The sequence below is a fragment of the Acinonyx jubatus genome, chromosome A1, assembly GCF_027475565.1.
Source record: "Acinonyx jubatus isolate Ajub_Pintada_27869175 chromosome A1, VMU_Ajub_asm_v1.0, whole genome shotgun sequence".
In the NCBI taxonomy this organism is placed as follows: Eukaryota; Metazoa; Chordata; class Mammalia; order Carnivora; family Felidae; genus Acinonyx; species Acinonyx jubatus.
In genome coordinates, this window is record NC_069380.1 from 196287227 (window position 1) to 196311979 (window position 24753).

General features: G+C 38.5%; 1 protein-coding gene and 1 long non-coding RNA gene across 7 annotated transcripts in view; both read left to right on the forward strand.

The window, feature by feature from the left end:
- The window catches only part of ARL15 (ADP ribosylation factor like GTPase 15), a 406131-nt gene that overhangs the window by 204959 nt on the left and 176419 nt on the right, over positions 1 to 24753 (forward strand). The gene's annotated exons all lie outside the window — the stretch shown is intronic.
- Positions 1032 to 23475, forward strand: LOC128311220 (uncharacterized). Its single transcript, XR_008289378.1, has 2 exons — positions 1032 to 8400; positions 8431 to 23475. It is a non-coding gene; the product is annotated as an uncharacterized LOC128311220 (long non-coding RNA).

Here is a 24753-nt window from a genome sequence, read left to right on the forward strand (position 1 = left end):
GTACCCTGCCATACAAGTGGGGGAGGGGCACAGAGAGAAGGAGAGCAAAAATCCCAAGCAGGCTCTGCGCTGTCAGCCAGAACCAACATGGGGCTCGATCTCAGGACCCACGAGATCACGACCTGGGCAGGAATTCAGAGTTGGACGCTTAACTAACTGAGCCGCCCAGGCACCCCTCATTTCATACATCTAACACTTTTAATTCCTGTACATATTTAAATATTTTACAATAATCATAACTAGTACAGTTAGAGTTTGACTTTCTCTTTCTGGGTCTTTGAAGCAATAGATATTTGAGTGGTTGTAGTGGTGAACTTCACCCTTTATTTCAATTTTGTATTTTGTAAAAATTAGTATTTCATTAAGCCTCATTCAGCAAAGCCAAGAAATGATTCTGAGGCTGAAGTTTTCAGACTGATTTCCTCGGCCCTTAGTCCCAATTATTTATTTACTTATTTATTTCATTTGCAAAAGAAAACTCCATTGACTCCACATTCCATAACTTACAGAGTTAATAAGACATTTGTCGAGTTAAATTAATTTGAAAATAGACGCATGGTTAGTGTCAGTAAGGTGCTTTGAAGATAAAAAGCACAATAAGCGTTAGTTATTATCATTATGATAATTATTTTCATTATTATTATTACATAGTGTCTGCTTAAAAATACCTTTGGTTACTCTGGGATGGCTGAGGCTAATGAGAGGGGTTACCATGCTGGGTTTTATACAGAACTAAGGAGTTGAGACATAATCCACTGAGGTTTTGTTTTTTCTTAACAAATCAAGAGATGTTTGTCCTTTTTCTTAAAAATATATAAATGTATGTTACATATATATAACATATATATATACTTGTTATATATATATGTTATATATACTTGTTATATATATGTTATATATACTTGTTATATATATGTTATATATATGTTTTATATATAAAACATATATTTTATATATAAAACATATATATGTACATATACATATATACATATATATGTTTTTTATATATATGCATGTATATATGTTATATATATATATATATAAATCTGTGTCTATATATAAAATAAAGCTACCTGTAATGCAGAAGCATTGGAACTCATTTTGAATAGTTTGAATGTTTTCTTATGTAATCTCTAAAATGATATTTGAGGAATAAGGATAGGTCTTCTGAAAGGCTCTAAAAACATAGACATTGATTTCTAAATAGTCAAAACCCTTTATTTCTTAGTTAACTAATTCCTGAAGTTGTATAGAACTCAAATTTATAATTTTTATAAACTAAAAAGAAGAGGGCATAATTATGGGAAGAAAATATGAAAGCTTAAAATGATCACAAAAGTGGAAAATTATATCTTTGGGAAGTTATAAAATAACCATAACTAATTATGTGAATTAATTCCGATGAGAATATTTCAAGGAGGATTGTTCTTTAGATTATTCTTTAGCAAGAAGACTTGAACATAAAGCCAAATTCCTCACAACATCCTGCAAAGATTGTCATCACAAGTCAGAGACAGAGGAAGTATGGAAACATTTTAACAGGCATATATATGAAAGTTAAATGTACACCCAGCCTCAAAATCAGGAAGACATTAGTGACATGTCTGAAGAAGACATTCCCTAATATTATTGCAAATTAAATAAGAAAAGACCTCAAGAGAATGAAAAGAGAAAAGGTGCCTGGAGCCAATGAATTACAATTGACAACCTAAAGGCAGTTGAAGAACCAATTGCTGGAGTGATTGCAAAGCTATTCATAGTGTGCAGCAGACAGAGCATACCAGAAAGCTGGAACAATGCCTTCAGTTCAGCAATATTGCTTCAAAAGAATGGAAAGAGGGGAACGGGAAGAGCCACTGACCCTGAGACCAATTTCCAGGCAGCTGCACAAACTATATACTGTAATTAAAGGTTTTGACCAGTAATCACAGCAAAGCCAGACTACAGAAAGTCTAGGGAGTCAGCGAGGTTTATAATGAGGCAGATATCCTTAACTAAAAGTGTGGAAAAAGCAGGTAAGAAAACCAGTCCATTTTTGGCAGTGACTTTGAGAAGCTCTGCTGTGTTAACACAAATATGAAAATCACATATTTTTGGCCTTCTTCCTCTAAGAACAAAAACGTGTAATCAAAGATATCTGCTTTCATCTTTTGAGATGAATAGAATACTCTGCTCCTTAGTACCTGGAATTTTCTCCTTGCCACTTATTTTTCTTTACCTGTGAATTGCCTGTGCCTTTTGGGAAAACAGTAAGCCAGGCACGTGCAGTGGTACAGACAACAGACTCCCACTTAGAAGTAGCTACTCTTCCAGGATACATGGGCTTTGGCAGAAATGAACTAACCCACACCTGAGTTCTTTGTCTGTAGAACCTCTTTTTCCCTTTTGTTTACTGATAATGTAGAATCTCTTTCTTTCTTTAGTAGTATCTCTACACAGATGTCCGTGTTCAGCTACCACTCTTACTTAAATATTCACATAGTACTTTGAATGTTTATATCTTGAGTAAAGGGGAATCTAGTGGTTTTGAATAAAGGCATGATACAAACTTCCAAAACAAACAAGAAGGTGTCAACATGAGTCCAGTGAACACAAACGACATCTCATTTTGCAGACACCACGTAGTTCTCTCCTGACTGGCCTGCTAAGACCTTTGCTGTGTTTGATGTCACAGTATCCAGTAGTGGAATGGAAATAGTCTTCTCGGCTAGAAATTCTGAAATTGTAATTTGTACACACGTTAATCGTTGACAAAAAAAAATGACAAGTTTTCTACTGACTTATAAAGGAGGAGTCAAGTAAGGTTTCATTTTATTTTATTTACCCTTATCACATAACATATTCCAGTGTCTGAATTCCTTGTGTTAAGGGTGGTGTGCCTAGATTGAGTTTACTTTTCTTCTACACCTGAAATAAGAATGCTCCATAAAGAGTGTTCAGGCAGTAAACAGACGAATAAAGTAACCAGAATTGTTTTTGTAAACAAGGGAAACCAGCTAAACCTTATGGGAAGACGGTTCTGCATATGAACTGTGAAATAAATTGGAGGTTGCCTAGAACAACAAAATTGTAACGTGTAAGAATTTGTAAAATATTTTTAGAACTATAGTGATGACTAATAATTTGTCAAGCCAAAACAAGTTTTTATTGAAAGGGGCCAGAGTGGAAAATCTGGGTAACTTGTGTGTAGTTTAGACAAGGAGAACAAAGAAATAATGAAATGAAAATAAGACCTTGGCAGAGGAATGCTTACAGAACAGCTGACTGAAGACTTACAATTGTTAATGGTGCTATAAAAGACAGATATTTTCTCATCATGCTGTAGCATATCACATGGAAGACAAGACTGAATAATTACAAGATCCTGAAAAATAGGCCAAAAAAAGATGTTGAGATAAAGGTATAATTTATATGCACTGAGTAGAATCGTTATTATGGTTATTGACATTATGCAAAAGCAAATCATTGTGCCCAAATGGCCTAATTTTCTAAAACATGAAAACAAATTCTTAAGAAAGAATCTTTCTCTGATTATATTTAAAGACTTACATTTTACTCTGTTCTAGAATAGTTTCATTTAAAATGGTACTTGCCAAACTTCTTGAAAAGGTTAGGTCTAAATATTTGAATTATTTAAATGAGTGGGTAGAGATTCATTAAGTGTAAAAATGCTTGTGTCTACATGTTTGGGGCAATAAAAAAAGATGTCAATTTCCCATATTTTTATATGGACTTTGATGTTTTTCTTTAATTAAAGCTCAAGTTTGGACATCTTTCTGTTTTTCCTTAATTAATAATGGCTTTTTAATGACTTTTATATTAACAAGCAAATTAAGCTTTTTTTTTTGTTTTGTTTTAGCTGAAAAAGGGAAAACAGCCTTGAAGGTAAAACATAAGATTGCCAGATTGCTTGAGCCTGTTAGAGTTAACAGAAATTTTTTATTAATATAGTTTTCTGCTCAGCACAGTTTTCTGCTCTAGGGAAATAGTCTTTAATGATTCTTATGTGCAGTGCCCCTTTAATTATTTAGAACATTGGTTCTAGCAGTGTAGATGCAGAAAGTATGGAATATTTTGTTGAATTTGTACTAACTTCATATCAGGCCCAAGACATTGCTTTTTTTTTTTTTTTTTGGTAAAACACTTGATACAGATCTGTGTTTTTGTAGTTTTATCTGTTAAAAATGGAATATAAAAATTGTAATTCCTTTAGTACTTGTTCTTTTTTGGATTCTAGTTAGTCAAGATTTTGCCATATGGTTCTGTAGCCATAGTAAAGCTGAACTGAAAAATGTGTGCTATTAAAAATGTCATATTTCTAAGATGTTAAAGCAAGATATGACTGTAATTGCTGGGTTTACTTTCACTGAAATTATTTTCGGAATAACATCTCTTCTCCAGCTCTGCTCACAAATATGTACAAATTTGTAACGAATTATGGTTGACATTACTTGATCCATTCTTTGTCAATTAAGATTATGTAACTACCACCCAATGGATGTCTGTCGTTCTCATTTGGATCTCCATGGAGTATGACATAATCTTTAAAAATCCATTCATTTTTAAGTTTCAAAAATCCATCTCATTTAAATTAACCTGAATGACAAAGCACGTGGTAAATTTTAAACAGGTACAAAACGGTGTACATTGAACAATATTCTGTTTTTTTCATGTGCCCTGGTCTGCTGTACTTTATTATTTTTTTGTTTATTTTTGAGAGAGAGAGAGAGAGAGAGAGAGAGAGAGAGAGAGAGACCGAGTGTGAGTGGGGGAGGGGCACAGAGAGAGGGAGACACAGAATCCAAAGTAGGCTCCAGGCCCTGAGCTGTCAGCACAGAGCCTGACACGGGGTTCGAACCCATCATCCATGGGATGATGAGCTGTAGTCAGACCATTGACCGAGCCACGCAGGTGCCCCTAGTCTGTTGTACTTTAAAGCTCTCATCCTTCAACCTAGCTACTTGCTCAGGAGACTTTGAAGGTGAAAAGATTAGAAACACCAACTTAATGAATTTTGTTTAACAATATGAATGTGGACCGTATATTAATGATGTAATTATCTTAAAGATACTTCTAAGACACGTGCAGTAAGGTGCTGTAATCATTTCAGGAAAGTTAATTTTAACACTTTAGTCTCTAGGTTGTTACCTTGAATTTTAAGCAGTTATGGGGGGGGAGGTAATTTATAGGAACTCCAATTCTCATTTCTGGAGAAGGACTTATTTTGGAATATGAGGATATGCATCTAAAAAATCATACTTTATTTTAATTATGAGAAACTTCAAAGATAGAGATAAGTACAAAAAATGACATGACAGTGAAACTCATCCACCCGTTACCCAGATTCAGCACATTTTAACATTTTACCATAGTTGTTCAGATCTCTTCCTTAAATCAGTAAAGATGCATTTTCAAAGCCCCTTCCCTCACTTCTTAAGTGAGTGTATCTTGAAGTTGGTATCTTTCCCAACATACATTTTTATACTTCTAATACATATGCATGTATCTCTAAGTAATATACAGTAATGTTTTGTGTGATAAAAATTTACATAAGTGGTGTCTTAGAGTGTATACTTTGTCATGCTTTTTTCATTACGTTTTTTGAGCTTATATGATATATGTAAATCTAACTTATTTATTTTCATTGATATATTATGTTCCAAGGCATGACTGTGCCATAATTTTATTTATTTATTCTTATTGATAAACTTTTAGGTTGTTTCTGGATTTTTGAGATGACAAACAAAGCTGTTGACGAATATCTTTGTACATGTTTCCTTGTGTATATATGCAAGCATTTCTAAAGTGTATATGTGTCAAATTGGAATTGCTGGATCATAGGATACACACACATTTAACTTGATGGGTATTTAACTTGGCACTTTGGGTTTAGAGATGACAGACAATAAGGCTCTGAGGTCAGACCATCTGGATTTAAATCCCTCTTACTGTGGACCAGCAGAATAATATTGAGCAAAAACTTAAATCCATTTCCTCATCTGTAAAATGGGGCTAATCCTAGAACCTACCTCATAGCAAATAGTGAGGATTACCTGAGGATTGAGCACACAGAGTACCCGGATTAACTGCTGGGTCCGTCCTCCTTCTCTGGACAGAAGTATTAAGAGCATGAAATGGCACGTTTAGCTGTGCCTCGGATACTGTCACGAATGCCTGTTAAATACACAGAAGTGAAACAAAATCCAGTGTAGGGACAGGTATGTTTATATACTTTTGAGAGTGCTTGAAGAATGAGTTCCAAATAGGAAAAAAAAAAAATTAAAGCAATGAAGACCGTACACAATGTTACAACTTCCGTTAGATTAAATTATAAGCAAGTTGATTACTACCATTCAGATAGACTGTGTTCTTGTCAAACTGCTTTTCATCACTATGCCAACAAGATGTACTTTCCTCTGCTGTTGTGAGGAAACTGGGAAAATCCAATCTTCTGGAGATTTTGACTTGTGAAACTCGATACTAAAGTGTGTTCTTTACAATGTTCCAGATAGGTCATTCTGCTTGAATTTTCTGATTTGTCAATTTTGCAGTACAGGTAGTAGCTCTGTCTTAAAGAAAGTAAGCAACTGTAGAATGTTGTACTTTGCCAATGCATGAAAATGAGGGAGATGCTTGAACAAGCTGTGGACCTACCTGCAGGTTTCTAGGTTTCTGTGAGGCCTCACAGAAGCCCCGAAATCTGCTTTTTATAGTGTGCCACTTGGTGTATTCTCATGATGTGATTGACGGGCTCGTTGTTTCCTCTTTGAAGGCCCAAGAGGTTACTCGGATTATTTTAAGAGTGGATTCTTACGTTGAGACTTAAATAGAACGTCCTCACCAATTCTTACATTGAGACTTAAATAGAATGTCCTCACGCCTTAAAGGTGGATTAGTTTGCATTACTTTCATTGCTTTTCAAGTGTTTTGGGAAATATTTAAGAGTCCTCCTAAAAACTGGATTTCCTGGAGTGTGTTTTCTTTGGGGAGCGATTTTAAGGATAAGTTGTAGACTTTTTCCGAAAGCTCAAAAGTTAACAACCAAAAGGTCCCGGTTAAAACAAATTACTTAATTAAAAAAAAAAAAATGGGCATGAGAGAAAACCCCCATCGTATCTCTGCATCCCTTATAGTAAATCAGACCTGTGTGTGTTTTTAACAAAAACGAGGGTGTGCTTCCCGCCCCCCCCCCCCCCCTTCATTCTCTGTTTCTTTTGATCATTGATCTGGGTGACCCCACGCTCAGGGTTTTTTTTCTTCATTTGACATGGACAGATTTTTGAAGTATAGCTCTCCTTTGGGAACCCCGGGCAGTTCCACTTGACTAACCTGTGATCTAATGAGCAGTAATGCGGGGTTACAGTGGCCATTTTGTGTGCTTTGAGGAGGAGGATGGCTAGACAGAGTGGGAGAAAGGCGAGGTCTGCGGAGAAAAGGAGAGGCAGGGTGATCGAACAGTGTGAAAAAGACTTGTTAGCCCACATTAGTTTGCCTGATTTACTTCACAACAGGTCAGGAAAGGCCAACAGCATGGTTGTCGTTAAATTTGCAAAGTTGAAAATCCGGGTATTAGAAAGGATCTCTTTGAGATCTCAGAGCTATTAATTCCAAAGTTGGTTTTAACTCACCTTGGAGTTGCAGCACACAGGGTAGCATCACACTTTTCTTCGGTCTTCTGTATATTTATGAAATCATCATGTGACCCTCGATTCTTTTTTTTTTTTTCTCCAACGCTGCAAATTTTAAACATCCCGTCGTGGTTGGGCCATTCTGCCATGAGAGGGAAGCCAAAACACTGAGCAAGTCATTGCACTTTTTTATGCTTGATGTTCGACTCTTAATGAGGCGCCCATGCTTTCCATTTAGAAATGTTGCAGAAGTGCATTTGTGAACTTCTATCCTGATAATCGGAGGAAGCTCTTAAATTTGTCTCTGCACATCTACTCTGATGTACCCTGATGTGGGTTTGTTTGTGTGAGTGTGCACATGCTCGTAAGTCGTCCCCGTAGAATACAGTCAGAGTAACTGAGATAACCAAATTAGATTTCAGCATCCTTCTTTCTCTGCCTTAAGCTTAAACCAGTATATTTTGCATCCCACTTTTGTTTATGCCTTTTACATGAAAGCAAATAGACGACCTACCAAAAAATGTCCAGGTTTTTGGAACATTTCATTACTGGAGCCTAAAAATTATTTTCTTGAATTTATAATCTTTTTCTCTTCACATTCAGAAGTCTATATATTACACTAAAAACATAATAGTTATTGATCACAACACTGCTTTTGTTTGACCACCAGTTCTGTAAGACTTGCCAATAAAAGCCATCTCGCTGCGGGATTAAAGAATAGTTGATACTATCAGCTTTTTTATTCTACACGTGTGTGTGTGTGTGTGTGTGTGTGTGTGTGTGTGTGTGTGTGTGTGTGTAGAGAGAGTATTTAAAGCCTGTGTTTGAGATCTAAATGGAAGTCTTTACAAATGGCGGACAGTGGCTCAAGCCCCATAATTGCATCTTGCCTCAGGGCATAGTATGTATGTAGACTTATTCTTCTTTGTGCCATAAGAGTGCCTAGAAGATGGACTAGCCTATGCTTACCGTCTTGGGTCAGGTGCTTTGGCTGTGCTAAGGAGAATTGTTCAACAGGAAAAAAGGTACGTTAGACCAAATTAAAGCCTCACACAATGACCTTATGTGAAGACTTATCTGGAGAAACTCCTTTCTTTTTAGATATGCTTGCCTATCTGCAAATTGGCAAAAGGAAGTTTCCCAAGGAAGAAAGATACCTTGGTTCAGCATTTTAAGCATATCTTAGTGTTTTTTGAATTTGATTAGTTATCTAACAAAACAACTGTTCATTGTTGCAACCAGTATTTTTTGCACACTTGCTCTGTGCCCAAATACTGTGTGAGGAGATGCAAAGATAAAATATGGTCCCTTTCTTTCCTCAGGTCACCTACGTATAACAAATAACCACAATATATTACGATATGAGCCAATAAAAATATGTAAAGAGTACTATGGGAACACAGGAGAGGCTGAAATTAATATGAACTAACACATGTGCAATGTGCAGTGTTTCACCTACATTATATCTGGTAATTCTCGATTGTCCTGGGAAACATGGTTTTACTTCCTTATGAAATAGTAAATTACCCAAGATACAACTAGTAACCCGAATCCACTTTCAACTGAATCCAAATTTAACTCATTTGCTCTTTTCACTATACCCCAACAATCTTTTGTCATTGAATTTAAAAAATTGATTTAAAAAAAAAATTATCTTGAAGTCTTAAGTTCTTCTCGTGAATATTTTTTGCTGCTCTGGACAAGCCCCAGCTGCCAGTTTGCAGATGAGCCCTTTTTACAAGTGACTTCAATCAAAATAAGAGTGATACATCGAAGAAACTAAGCCAAGTATGTTTTTATATATTTGTGAAACAGAATGACTGTTGGATTCCAGTACTGGGGGGAGAAAGTCTGCTGATTTGGGCTTAACTTACTGTCCAGTTCATCTTTGTTTTTAGAAATAACACAAGACTGAATTAGAGAACTGAGGACACCAGAGCAATTTCTGTAAACACACAACCTCCTCCATAAGTTTTCCTGACCATAACCCACCTCTAGCAGCTTTTAGGGCTCCATTCATGTGTTTATATTTGTCAATTTTAGAAATGAGAGACAAGAAGAAAAGCTAGAAAAGAGTCTTTGGAAGCAGAGGAAGCAAGTTAAGACCCAAAACAATGTGTTTTATTTGGGGAGTTGCCCATTCCAAAGAGAACAATACATTTTCTAAATGTAACCTTTTGTGTGCTTGCATGGGAAATACCCATCACAGAGTTAAAAAGGTACCTTTGCAGGGGCACCTGGGTGGCTCAGTTGGTTAAGTGACCAACTCTTGATTTCAACTCAGGCCCTGATCTCAGGGTTCATGAGTTCGAGACCCACTTCAGGCTCTGGGTTGACCATGGGGAGCCTGCTTGGGATTCTGTCTCTGCCCCTTCCCCGCTCGTGTATGCGTGTGCTTGCATGCACTCTCTCTCAAAATAAACATTAAAGAAAAAAAAAACCTTTCCATTAGATAATAGTTCCTTTTTTTGGTACCTCGTATTAAATACTTGTGCCACGCAGGTAACATGTGATGGAGGAAGGTCAGACTGGGATTTTAGATCAAGTCCTCTGACCTCAACGTGGCAGTGGATTCCTTAAATGCTCCCTATCTATAAAATGCTGCAGGCCCACTGAAGGATAGAACACATTAGAAAATAACCTCTTAGCTCTCAAAAGAATTCTGAGTCTTGATTTATACCACTGTTGTTTTCTTTGCATAAAATAATGGCACCGTAGAACTTCAGAAATAGCTGAATGTTCTTGTCAAGAGGGCTGCTAATCTACCTTTTAGCGACTTAGCAAACATTCACTGGGGAAAGGGATCTGTTTTGAGATCTTTGAGATCTTTGTAGGTGCCTAATACAGCTTCTCAAACATAGTAGATGCTCAGTAAATACTGTCAGATAAACAGCTTCGTGCCTGTGTGGGGCCAGGCAGTGCACTGCGTAGTGAGTGAGACGGACCAAGTCCCAGCCTTTGCGCACTGATCCAAGTGGGCAGTGTTCAGAACTGTTTTTTCTTCATAGTGAGGTAACAGTAACTTATAAAGGTGGATAAATTAGAAGATTTAAATAAAAATTAATGTAGAGGCACCTGGGTGGCTCAGTTGTCTGGGCGTCCGACTTCAGGTCATGACCTCACAGTTTGTGAGCTCTAATCTCAAGTAGAGCTCTGTGCTGACAGCTCGGAGCCTGGAGCCTGCTTCAGATTCTGTGTCTTCCTCTCTCTACCCCTTCCCTGCTCACACTCTGTCTCTCTCTCAAAAATAAATAAACATTAAAAAAATTAAAAAAAATAATGTAGCATTTCTAAAAATGCTCTAAAGTTTTTATGAGCACCTTAAGAGAAAATGTTAACTTATTTAAAATATCTATCTGAATCACGTGCCCCAGTACCTTTTGTGTTACTGTTACGTTTATTTGTTGGGAATTTTCATGTTTTGCTCCCGAACTAAAAATCTTTAATATTGTCCTGTTACAACATAATTCAGGTATTTCTGCCATGATTCTGTAGAATTCTTTTTTTTCTCTAAACTTTAAGGAATGGAAGTACATTGAATGTATTAGAGACGTGGCAATTTCTAAGGAGCTCTAAATAAGTCTTGGAAACTGGTCATGGTAGAACTCAGAAATTTGGTGAACATCAAGATTAACTGGTATGACATTTGCTAAGGCAGGTGGTAAATGTCAAAAATGTATCTACTGGCCCTGTATAGCATATATGCATCAAGTCTTGAGAACCATTGTGTCTCTGGGGTAATCATCTGAAATGCCTTTCATCTGTTTTACTAATTGTTACATAGACTAAACCCTGTTTAGAAACCTTCACACTGAGACCACACTGAAAACACATCTGCGTTTAAAGATAGATTTTTTTTTTTAGAAAACATATGTGTGTATGTATATATATATATACGTGTATATATATATATACACACGTATATATATATATATGTATCCATATACACTGGTACTTGAAACAATTTGTTTTTATAGCAGACCCTTGATATCCATCAGAGTATATTCTAAACTTCCCTTCCAGAGGAGTCCCTTAAATATTGTATAATGTTGATACTTAAGAAAGGAAAGAGTAAGTTAGAGCCATTTTTGTACATTTTTCTGAAATTATTTCCATAATTAATATTTCAGATGAGGTTTGACAACCCAGATCAGTCCTTTGATGGTTGGTATATGTGTAGGAAGCATTATTGCACTAGAGACCTTTACACATACCTTCTGCCTTTGGATTATGAGAATCTGCATATCTACTAAAGTAAATGCTTGCTCTTGATTAGGGAAAGATAGCAATCAGAGTTGCTCAACATGTGCCAAAGTGTGTGGAGAGAGCCAGAAGGCCCCCGCAGCATCCTTACCCTGGGGCCAAATGTTGCCCAAGTCTTTTTAGTTTGTGTTAGACCAGGTTTTGGGGTGCTGGTTTCTCAGAGTGAGCCCATCAGGATCTGGAGAACACCCTGGCCCAGGCATTTGGCCCAATGCCAGGATGTCTTTCATGTTTGAGTTGAGCTATGGAGCATGCACCTTAGAACAGAGCAAACTCCTTAGACAAGACTTCTGTGAGCGCTCCACGTTCAACAATAGGCACTATTCTCAGTGATTATCAAGAATTCAATTACGTGTCCTTTTCAACACTAAAGGGCTGCATCTTTAACATCAAAGCAAGGCTTTGTGTTTGTCCATCACTCATCCTTTATGAATACTTCCTTTATGTCTGCATTTAAATGTGCCTATAAAATGTATGTATGTGTATGGGATATAATTATGAAGCAGTTGGAGTTTTTTAAAAAATGCCTCAATGTGTATGAATACTGTCTCCTAAGCATAGATTTTTAAAATTTATGACCTACTGTGTTGCAGGAAAAAGTGATAAAAGCTGAAATGGTATAATTTGGATCTATTTTTCTATTTAAAATATATCTGGATTTTAAGACTTGTGCCATTATAAGATTTAGCAGCGTAATTCTTTTATGCTGAAGATCGTCTGGATCCGGGTTATGACTGAGACCTGGTCAAAGATCTCTCTGGAAGCCAGCCCAGTAAGGGAGAGAAAAGCTTGCTGAGGCCTGATACTTAAGTGACCTTAGGATGAGAGGACAGGAGAAGACAGAAGAGATGTGGAGATGATCCTTTTCAGAAATAGCGCAAAGACAAAGAGATTGATATTCCCTACATTTAAGACTACCATGAGAGTCTCTGTTATTATTACAATGTCTTATTTCAGCAGTGCCTTTTTTCCCATTGAATTAGTCTTCTGGCATATGAGCCATACAAGCAAAACTTTGTGTTTTTGTGTTTGTTTTTTAATTTTTTTACATCCCACGCATGATCACCTATTCACTAACGAATTTTTGCAAGTATTATGCATGTTTGTTTCATCCATCCATTTGTTCATTTACAATACATACTTATTGAGCACCTGCTTCCATAGTTCAGGCCAATGAATTTTACTCTTTAAAGCCACACATCTTTGTCACAAGAGGTATTGACAAGAATATGCCAAGGATTCATTCAAAAGCCAAATGCAAAAGAATTCCAAATAGGTTTGGGGTATCACTTGGAATAAGTACATAGTATAGAGCTTCAAAAGGAGATTACTTTTGTATGTGTATTTTAGCCCTAAAAGCTCTGGGGTGAACATGTATTGATTCCATATACTAGTGTTATTTATTTATTTATTTATTTTTTTAAAGCTTCCTCAGTCTATCCATTAGCCACATGTAAGTAGCTGGAGGCAGGGGAGGGAGAGGAATGTACGGAAATGTGTCTGACTTGGGATGTCTCGTTTTCCAGAATCCCTGCCAAGGGCTGGCAAGCCCAGAAAGGCAGAGGCTGGCACCATTCCCTGCCGCTCTCCGCCCTCCATGGCATACCCCATCAGACGCCTGTTCTAGGCGTGACCTAGATTCCCTAGCTGATGCCTGGGTCCAGCCAGGCCCGTTGCTTTTTGTTTGTTTGTTTCCTCATCTCTTCATCTCAAGTCTCGTTTAGCCATTAAGTTAAAGAAATGCTCCAAAGGCCTGTGCCAAAATGTGTCTGCCCTTCTTCTCGGTGGCACATGCCCAACTGTCAGTTGACAGGTGGGCATACCACCTGGGGAACAGTTAACTTCCCACAGCAGATGGAGGTTTACTGGTCCAGGAGAAGGCCCACAACTGGGTTGCTGGAACAGATGCTCTGCAGACAGTCTCTGGATCTCAGTTTTCCTCACCCCCTCTGGCTCCGTCTTCCCTCACTGCACATGTAGATGTGAGTAGAGCTTTGTAGCATTACAGGTTTCCAAACATAAAATTTCTCTACTGACTCTCAGGTTTGAGTGACCATCTACAGGCCTTCCAAACTTTAAGAAATAAAGTCTGTAACAACAGAGATGAGTAGAACTCTGGAATCTTGAATAGTGACCTTAAAAACATAGGTTATGAAAACATTTACATCAGCATTTGCCAAAAGGTGGTTTGGCTGGTGTGGGGAGTGTTGACACTTTAATTGGCTTTTTCACTGCTCAATAGCACAATTTGGGTTTAAATCTATTTGTGGTAGATGGTCACACATGAAGGTTGTACCTTCCAGATTTCCAAAGTGTGGAAGAAAAATTTCCTCTGTGGTTTGATACATTTCCTTGTTTTATTGCAAATAATTGAAGAAATGTCAGTGGAGTTCACTCCTTTCCAACCTAGTACTTAAAAATTTTAGAGGAAATTTAATCTAGTGAAACTTGTTTTTCAAATAAGAAAATAATAGTGTTTTCGTCCTGCCTTTCAGCCATAAGCCATCTGCATTATGACAAATGACTCATCAATTTTAGTAAAAGGAGTCTACGCTAGCTTATTACAGCCTCTTGCAGATGTGTTACCGATACGGGTACCACGGTAGACTTTTTAGCTCAGCATTTGAAGGATTTTCTCCTTTCCATCTGTCCTCCTCCTTTCCTTCCCTATTGTGCAATACACGAAAAATGAAAAACTGTATAGAACATATATATGTAGTTTGAAAGAACAGTACAGCTAATCCCAGTGTCCTCACAATCCATGTCAAAGACTAGACCACCCCGGGCCTTTTCATTTCCATGCTTTTCATTTGAAGATGATCTCCCTCTCTCTCTACCCGGAAATAATCACTGCCTTGAATTTTCTGCTGAGTATTTCCTTGCTTTTTTTTTCACCTGTGTCATCTATACATGGATCTCTAAATAATCCATAGTGGTGCCTATTTTGAACTTTATATAGACTGAGAACCATACTATGAACGTATTCTTTTGCAATTTTCTATTTTTGTTCAAACTTATCTTCTTGAGGATCATCCATGTTCATCTCTGAGGCTGTAGTTGATCTCTCTTAATTGCTGTGTCCTATTCCATCGTGGATATATCACCGTCTCTGTGCTGTTGATGGACCTTTTCCACTGTTACTTCTGTTATTTGGATATTATCAAAACTGCTGTTGTGACCATTTTTGAATGTATCTTATGTATACGTACAACTATTTCCCAGTAGTGTATACCTAAGAACGTAACGAGTTAAAAGTACTATACATTTTGGGCGCGCCTGGGTGGCTCAGTCTATTAAGTGTCCCGCTTGGACTCAGGTCATTATCTCACTGTTTGGGAGTTTGAGCCCTGCGTCAGGCTCTGTGCTGACAGCTCAGAGCCTGGAGCCTGCTTCACATTCTGTGCCTCCCTCTTTCTCTACCCCTCCCCTGCTCATGCTCTCTCTCTCTCTCTCAAAATTAAGTAAACATTAAAAAAAATTTTAAAAAAAATTTTTTTTCCCTTAAGTATGATTTTGCTCCAGGCTGCTTATTTATTTATGCATTTATTTAAATAAATGCCTTAAATCCAGTGAAGGATGAAGGGCATTCTTGTAAAAGGTGTCCTTTCCTTTTGTGAAGTAGATTTTGTTGTGAATGGACGTGGAACTTTGTCAAATGGTTTTTTTCATAATTACTGGGAGGATTATGTGTTTTTTCCCTATTAATAGTAGCCTATTAATGTGGTAAATTACCTAAATTTATTATCAACTAGTTAATCACCTTTGCATGGTATTAGATATGATGGCTGCAGAAGAAATGTCAGAAGTTCTCTACTCTTAATTAACTTACAGTGTAATTGAAGAGACAAAACATGATTAAAGAAAAGTTAATAGATGCCAAAAGGGTATATTGTAATTATTCGCCACATTAATGGGGCTTTGAGTTCAGTTGGCAAAAACCATTATGGGCTGTAGTAGGCTGAGCCAGCTTCCTGGAGAGGGTCCTGGAGCTAAAACCGGAAGAATGGTTGTTTATCTTTTAGGACACTTTGAATAGCATTGCTTTGGTTTGCCAAATTACCTGCTTTTTGAAGTTTTAACACTGATTTCAAGTAATCATTCATATGGGGTCGTACTGGTCATATTGCATTTTGTCAGAAAAACCACCCTTAGGATCTCCTCTGTTTCCAGCAAATGTTTTGCTGCTGCCCGGTTTTTTTTTTTTTTTTAATATTTATTTTTGAGAGAGAGAGAGGAAGGAAGGAAGGAAGGAAGGAAGGAAGGAAGGAAGGAAGGGAGGGAGGGAGGAAGGAAAGAAGGAAAGGGAGGGGCAGAGAGAGAGAGAATCCCAAGCAGGCTCTGCACCCTCAACACAGAGCCCGATGAGGGGCTTGAACTCATGAACTGTGAGATTATGACCTAAGCTGAAATCGAGTCAGACGCTTAACCAACTGAGCCAGCCAAGCACCCCGCTGCTGCCCAGTTTTTAAGCCATTAGTCTATTCTGAGTTTGCTGCTACAAAATAAGCTTCATAGGTATTTGGACTTTTTCCTTAATCAACTATTTGATTCTTAGAGCTAATTGGAAAAGAGGACTAATTAAGAGCAAGTTAATTGTACAAACATTCCTAAGGCATCTACGATAGGAAAAGAACTCTTCTAGACTCCTGTGTAAATAACGATCATCCTTGCCCGCAGAAAATTTCCTGTCTTCTACCAGGAAGCTTAAAATTGTGAGATTGCCCTGTGCACTTTTGGCTGTGAACATAAAGTAACTAAAACTTTTTTTCTCACTGGGAGTGATTTTTGTGTCCATGGTTTCAAGAGGGTACCTCTACCTCGGAGCACAGCACACTGAGAAAATTATTTTCATGCTAGGGTAAAGGCAGGGACTGGAGGATGCTTACTTTTCAATGGCCAAAATAGATTATTTTTCATTATTTTTTCTCAAAGTTCTGTTTGTACACCTGTCTTCTGTTTTGTTTAGCTTAGTCTTTCAGGTGTTTTTGTTTGTTTGTTTACAATTCTTTACTCCACACTTTCTGCCATTTGAGTCATACATACCTACCCCAGTTTTGACAGTCCTATAAGACCTCCTCAGTCAATTCTGCTTCCTTCACCATCTTTTGCCTTATTTATATCCTTGTCCTGACCACTCTTCAGTTTTAGAGTGAGTGTTTTTTTCTTTTGATCTCCCTGTGTTTTCCTCCATTATCTATACTCATTATCACTTTTACATATGCTTTCTAGAAATAGCCATGTTGGCTGGCGGTGTATCTTGCCATATTAACGTGAAACTTTTATTTTTAAAACAAAATTTTTTTAATGTTTATTTTTTGAGAGAGAGAGAGACAGTGCGGGGGATGGGGGGGGGGAAGGGGCAGAGAGCAAGGGAGACACAGAATCCGAAGCAGGCTCCAGGCTCTGAGCTGTGAGCATGAAGCCCGACGCGGGGCTCGAACTCACAAACCGTGAGATCGTGACCTGAGCCGAAGTCGGACACTTAACCGACTGAGCCACCCATGCGCCCCTAACACGAAAATTTTAGTGGACGGTGCCTGGGATGCATCCTATTTCTCTGGCTAATATCCAAAAAGACAGTGTCTTGATTATGCTTATTAATAATTGGAGCCATTTCATTTTATTTCTGTTGGCTGTAGAGTGCTAGCGTGTTTCTGGCTTCCTCCAGTTGGCTTTGTAAATGTGGTAAGTGCCAACAGGAACAAGTCACATGTTTATGTTTTAGCAGACTGGAATAGTTGTGGCCTGGTAGCCCTGCCATTCCTTGTAGCTGTCCAGACCAGAGGTGCTACTTCCTGAAAGTAGAGAATTCAAAGAATCCAACCCTAACGCGCTTTTGAGTTTTGCTGTTAAGGAGATCTGGGGTTACGGATCGCTAAAAAAAATAGCAAAGTATCCTGGTTTTGTTTAGAAACTATGAGACGGATCCTCACGTTGGCAGCAGTACCATCTAAGGTTATATGATTCGGAGTTCAAACACCTTTTTTCTGCCTACCAGGTCTTAAAATGAAAACAATCTCAGTGTAGCCTTGAACTAAGTTTATAACAAGTTTTAAAACAGTAAAATGTTTATAAAACACTAGCCAAACTATAAAGATATTTGGCCATCAAATGTATTGAGATTGCATGTATACATTTCTTATCCCTCCCATAAATCTTTGTTTTCTCCTGCTTTCAAATCCTTGTCTTCTATGTATAGGAACTCGATTCTAATTTTTGCAAAAAGTAAACCCAAAGCCCACAAAAATGAAGACCCAACTCATTGTACTTATCATTAGGTTAGTTGCCTTATTTTTACTTAAGCCATTCTGATTTCTTGTTCCTAGCTCAGTGGACTAGTGTATATTTTTGTGGCCAATTAGCATACATATTTCAGAGAGTGTTAGGATTAACTGATGATAAGCAATGTGTGTGGGGGTTGGAGGAGGTCTTTGCTTCCCCATTCTGTCTGGGGAGGTCATAAAATGCACTGTAGTCAAGTCATAAAATGCACTTCAACAATCATCACTTCAAGAAACCCCTTCAACTGAAAGCTTGATGAAATTTACATCTGATGAATGTGCATTTGAGCTCCTACTAAATACATATGCATGAATTTCATTTGTTTAATAGCCCCTTCATTGCCTAATTGTCTTTAAGGTTCCTCTCCGGTCATGAAACATTTCCCTGAAGCTCCTGTGAGCGGGGAGAGGCTTTTTGCATTGATGGAATTTCAGAACTAAAGAGCCATAGAGGGGATTTTTTTTTTTTTAAAGTCTGTAACTTCCAAAGCGATCATGTGTCCAAGTATTAATTAGACCTGACCTAGATTACTCTGCCATATCCAGATGACAAGGTCTATGTGTGATATCCACAGCCTCAAGCCACTCAAGGGTGAGCACCATTGTTTGTAGGCCTGTCTGCCCCCACGATCCATTGGCCTCTTATCTTTTTTTCAAAGCAGTGGTTACCACCACTAGCACTGACCAGTCTCCTACTGAAACCCTTCCAAAGAATAATAGAGGTAACTGGAATGTTTTAAATGACAAGGACATCTTTGTATCCAAGAGTATAAGTTAGAAAGTGTAGATCTAATAAATTCTGCAGCAGTTTGCATGTGAATAGCTAAAGGGAATTTTAAGATATTTTACATACAATTGTTGAATATGTTAAATCAGTACTAATCAAACTGTGGTGAAGGACCAACTCCTGCTCTCACCCCCAATCCAATATGGACCAGTACTTTTCATCTATATGTTCAATGAGGTAAGACCACAGATCACATATTTGGAGGTCATAGCTATGTTAAATTCCTCCAGATAGTTCTCAGTATTCTCAGTTTTGGCACTTAGTTCATTTGTGGACTGTTCTTGCCCTTCAGATCACACTTTGAATAGCATTTTTCCAAACTATAGCAAAGGATAAGGAAATGAGATCAATAGAAGTGAAATAAAAGAATAATAAATATGGTGAATACAATTATGAGACTGGTAAAATGTTAAGTAAAACCAAAGATTGTTCTGGATGTATTTTGATCCCTGATAGTTTGCCAAGCACTCTGAAGATAACAGGGTTAAAACGATCCATTCTTTTTTGCTGTTCCCACATTCTATAAGTGAATAGACAAGGTAGGAGTGCCCTCTCAGTTCACCCGAAGGGAATGAATTCAGCCTTGCTCAGAGTATAGTTTCCAAGATACATTTGTTCTATAGTTTCAATTAAGTGGTTTCTCAAATTTCATGATGGTTTTTTATTAAAATCTGTGTATACATACACTCAGACATTAGCCAAAGCAATAATATCTGAACCATAAAACAGCCTCACTGAGGATTCATAAATACAACCTCTCCCACCCAATCATTTTCAAATCATGTTTGTCCCTTTAGCAACTTTGCAGATGATGTTTTTCAACTCCCATTACACCCTAAAAATTTGCTTGGATGAGTGAAATCAGTTGCAGTCTTCTTTGCCAGAACATGGTGCCACACCCTTGGCAGGTAGGCAATGTTGTCTTCATGTGTTTGCAGAATTACTGAGCATTAGCACTTTGTCCTCCAGAGACCACCCAGCCCTACCCCCTCAGCTTACAGTGCAGTAATGCCACAGACAGACCAACTCTAGAGGGGAAATGGCAATGTCAGAGCTCCCCCTGACTTCACGCATGCAGGGCCCCTGCAAAAACAATGGTGGTCTTACAGTCCCTCCCAGGGAGATGGGGGTGTGAGTGGTGTTGATGGAAGGGTGGACAACGTGGTGGTTCTTTCTTTTGCACTTTTCTCCTCAAAAAAAAAAAAAAAGACAAAAAAATCAAAATCAAATAGACCACTTTAAGTTACAGCTCCTGGATCTTTTCCGAAGAAAGTCAACACCACTGTGGTGGCCCCAAAACTATCCTACTCCTCCACCCCTCTGGGAGTCTCCAGATCTCTAAGATTAGATGAGCCCAAGAATAGTCTTACCCCACCCAGTCACTCTATCAGCAGCCATCTGTGGGCTGAGACTCGGCTCCCATTCTCGAGTATTACGGTGTCCTCAGAGGCCTCATAGACCTCTCGTGGGTTTGGTCACACAAACACAGTGCGCCAGGTCCACTCACTGAGGCTAATGGTACAAGAGTGTTCCAAGGGCCTGCAGTGCCCTTCACTCCTTGGGTTGGCCAATTTCCAGAGTTCTTCCTGGAAGGCCTCCTGATTCCTTTTGAGATGGGACTCTTCCCAAAGGCTAGGGGACTCAGCCTCTTGGTTCCCATAGCCTCCTGGCGAAGGGATAAACACTGACAGTGTGGGGATTACTATCCCCACGTAGACCACTCGGTCATCTTGTCATCTGTATGATTAATCTCCACAGCCCCCACTCTACTGCATTAAACTGTAGCACGTGTTTAATAAATCTTTGTTCAACAATGAACGATTGACCAGGGTGATTGACCTTTTCTGAAGTGTTGTTGCCCTTTGAGACAGAAGAAAACTCCCCTGTTAAGTGGTACCCAAAAATCCTTAGATACTTTGCAGAACTCCTAGTTTGACATGATTAGGATCCTATGTTACAACTATAATCCGGATTAGGAACTTTTTGAGCTAAAATTGTGGCCACTCAGAACCAGTGTTTACCATATACCTATTAGTATTTATGATAGCCTTTGTAAAAGCTTCTAAATATGGAGAAAAGATACCTTCCCCTTGCTTTTAGCTGGAATTAGAGATATTTTCTCATGGAAAAACTTTCGACCTGAAGCAGCAATATGTGTCACATTTAAATATATCCAGATTCATCTCATTGTCAGTGTCCGTCCAGAGTGCATTTAATTCTTGCCCAACCATCCCTACAATAAGTCAAACAAGCCCTCGGTCCCCATAGCATAGAATGTTCAAGAAAATTGTGTAAAGATTAAAGTGTACCATTGAATGCATTCCAATTGCATTAGGAGTTCTCCCTTGTTCGATGAGCCTCCATTGTTTAAGTAGCCACAGTGGCACTGTGTATTCGCTACACAAACACCCGGCAGAAAACATGAGCTTTTCTCTTTCCTTCTTCTCTTTTAATTGGAAGACATTTCTCATGAAATGCAATTCTTTGATTTGTTCTTTTGACAGGAGAAAGACAGCATGGTTATTTCTTCCTCGATAAATTAAGTCTTATTGCCAAACCTAACTACTGAGAAAAAGAAACGCACTGTGTGAAATCCTAACTTTTAGACGCACCACATTTGCTTACATAATCTCCTTTATTTTCTTCAGATACTTGCACATGCAGATAATGAAGATTTATAGGTCATCGGTAGTCTCTTTGTTTTTCCCATATTTTCAAGAAAGGTAACCGTCCACTCATTCAGAGTCAGAAATAAAACAGAACAATTACTTTGAATCCAGATTTGTTAACATACCCAATTGTTCAACCGCTCCTATTTTCTTAATTTAATGAAAGGTTTTGATGAGATTTGCATATAATTGAAAGGTGATATTTGCACATGGCATATTCCTCCCTCTACATATTGGGCTTAAGAAGGAGGAGCTTCTCAAAGCATTAAATGTACGAGAGCCACAATTGTTCAGAGACAAACGAAGCAGAGGCTAACAGGAGTGCTGTGGGGACTCAGGAGTAGGTGGTGTTTCTTTAGTGTATCAGTGGCTCAAATAAGTATACATACCTGTGTTTTCAAAGGTTTGTAGCTTAGCAATATAGTGAATATTGCTCATCACCTCATGGCGGTCAATTTTTAAAGTCCACGTGTAAGGAGAAAATCCTAGAGGGTCAAAATTTCCTCTGAAAATCTTTTAGGATTTTCATACAGTTGTTTTATATCCAACAGAGGCATTTCCCTGTTTCTTCCGTTATGTACGAGGCGTGGTAGTTCATTTGCATTCTAGGGTCAGGTTGAATAAAAAATATTCAGCTTGTTTTTTAAATGTTTATTTTTGAGAGAGAGAACATGAACAGCTGAGGGACAGAGAGAGAGGGGGAGAAAGAGAACCCCAAGCAGGCTCCGTGCTCAGTGTGGAGCCCAACCCAGGACTCAATCCCGTGACTGTGAGATCATGACCTGAGCCAAAATCAAGAGTCAGACCCTTAACCGACTGAGCCACCTGTGTGTCCTAGAAATACCCAGCTTTAAATATTAGACTCACACACAGAAATGGAGATGCTCACTCTAAGAACTCCTGGAGAATTGAGACTTATTGAGGGGATTCATGTCTTCCTTCTCCAGTGCCATAAATGCGTCACATGAAATGATTGTCAGGCACTATTTTGATCTGTTCTTTCTCAAGTTGAATGTTTGTCATACAGTCCAATCCTGCTAATTGCTCCCTGGCTCATTAGTGGGACACTCCTAGAACTAGATGTCAAACAAATAGACTAAATACTTTTAACTACCTTTTTAGTTTAAAATTTTCGAACCAAGACTAAGTGGAAATCTCAAGAGGGTCAGTAACTAAACGTAAGAAAACTTTGTGGTACATACATTTTCATGAATGACATACGATCTGTATTTTTTGGCATATGCCAGGGACTGAATTGTGTCCCTGTGTCCCCTCAAAGTTCCTATGTTGAAGCCCTCACCCCTAATATGACTGTATTTGGCAACAGGGCTTTTATGAGGTAATTAAAATTAAGTGAGGTAGGAAGGGTGGGGTGCTAATCCAGTAGAATTGGTGGACTTTTAAGAAGAGGAAGTGGGGGGTGCCTGGGTGGCTCAGTCGGTTGAGCATCCGACTTTGGCTCAGGTCATGATCTCACAGTCTGTGGGTTCGAGCCCCACGTCAGGCTCTGTGCTGACAGCTCAGAGCCTGGAGCCTGTTTCCAATCCTGTGTCACCCTCTGTCTCTGCCCCTCCCCCAGTCTTACTTTGTCTCACTCTGTCTCTCAAAAATAAATAAATATATTTTAAAAAAATTAAAAAAAAAAAAAAGAAGAGGAAGTGGGGCACCTGGGTGGCTCAGTCATTTGAGTGTCCAACTCTCAGTTTCGGTTCGTGCCATGATCTCATGGTTGTGAATTCGAGCCACACTTCAGGCTCTGTGCTGGCAGTGCAGAGCCTGCTTGGGATTCTCTCTGTCACTCTCTCTCTGCCCCTGTCTTCCTCATGCTTGCTCGCTTGCTCGCTCTCTCTCAAAATGAATAAACTTTAAAAAATCATTTTAAAAAAAATGTAAGAGGAGGAAAAGCAGTCACCTCCCTCCAGTTCCCCTCCCCACAGTCCTGTGTGACACAGCAAGAAGGTAGCCACCTACAAGACCGGAAGAAAGCCTTCACCAGAAACTGACCACGGTGGCACCCTGATTTTGGACTTTCCATCTTCCAGAACTGTGAGAAATAAGTTTGTGTTTAAGCCACTTAGTCTGTGGTAACTTGTGATGATAGCCCAAGCAGACCAAACTGGCTTATAAGCTTGAAATTTATTCTGTTTTTTTTTTTATTTTTTTTATTTTTAGAGAGTGTATGAGCAAGGGAGAGGGGCAGAGGGAGACAGAGAATCTCAAGCAGGCTCCACACCCAATGCAGAGCCCGGTGCGGGGATTGATCCCATAACCCTGGGATCATAACCTGAGCCAAAATTAAGAGTTGGACACTCAACCAACTGAGCCACCCAGGCACCCCTAGACTTGAAATTTTAAAAGCTTTCAGGTCACCATCTTCTTCCAATAAGAGAATTATTCTATCTTCGCTGCTCCAGTGTGACATTTAAAGGACATGTGCTTCTCCAGCGCTCAGCCAGATTTGCTCTAGTGAATACACTCCTCAGGATTTTATTTTTTACTCCCTGTTTGATATTTATATTTTATGAATTTTGAACTATTTTGAACATGAATATTTATTTGAAATTAATATTTAAATACTTGGTTTTAACATGTTTTCATGATTATTTCAAGTTAAGGGGAAAAAATAAAAACTTAAGGCCCCTGGGTTTTTTGGGGTTTTTTTTGCTTTTTTTTTGTTTTTCTTGGGGATGGTGAGGACATGATTCAAGCAAAAATAATCTGATAGCCATATCCAAATGCCTACTTAAAATATCATTGGTAGGCTGAAATTTTCCACCTCCAAAGGCATCTTTGAAGAATTATGCATAAAAATGAAAAGCTTGAGGGGCACCTGGGTGGCTCAGTCAGTTGAGCATCTGATTTCAGCTCAGGTCATGATCTCACAGTTCATGGGTTCGAGCCCCACATCGGGCTCTGTGCTGACAGCTTGCTCAGAGCCTGCAGCCTGCTTCAGGCTGTGTCTCCTTCTCTCTCTCTCTGCCCCTCCCCCACTCATGCTCTTTCTCTGTCTCTCAAAAAATGTTAAAAAATTTTTATTTAATAAATAAATAATGAAAAGCTTGTCTTAAGTAACTCACATATTCTGTCATTTGTAACCAGCAGCCCTGAATGAATTATGTTTGGTG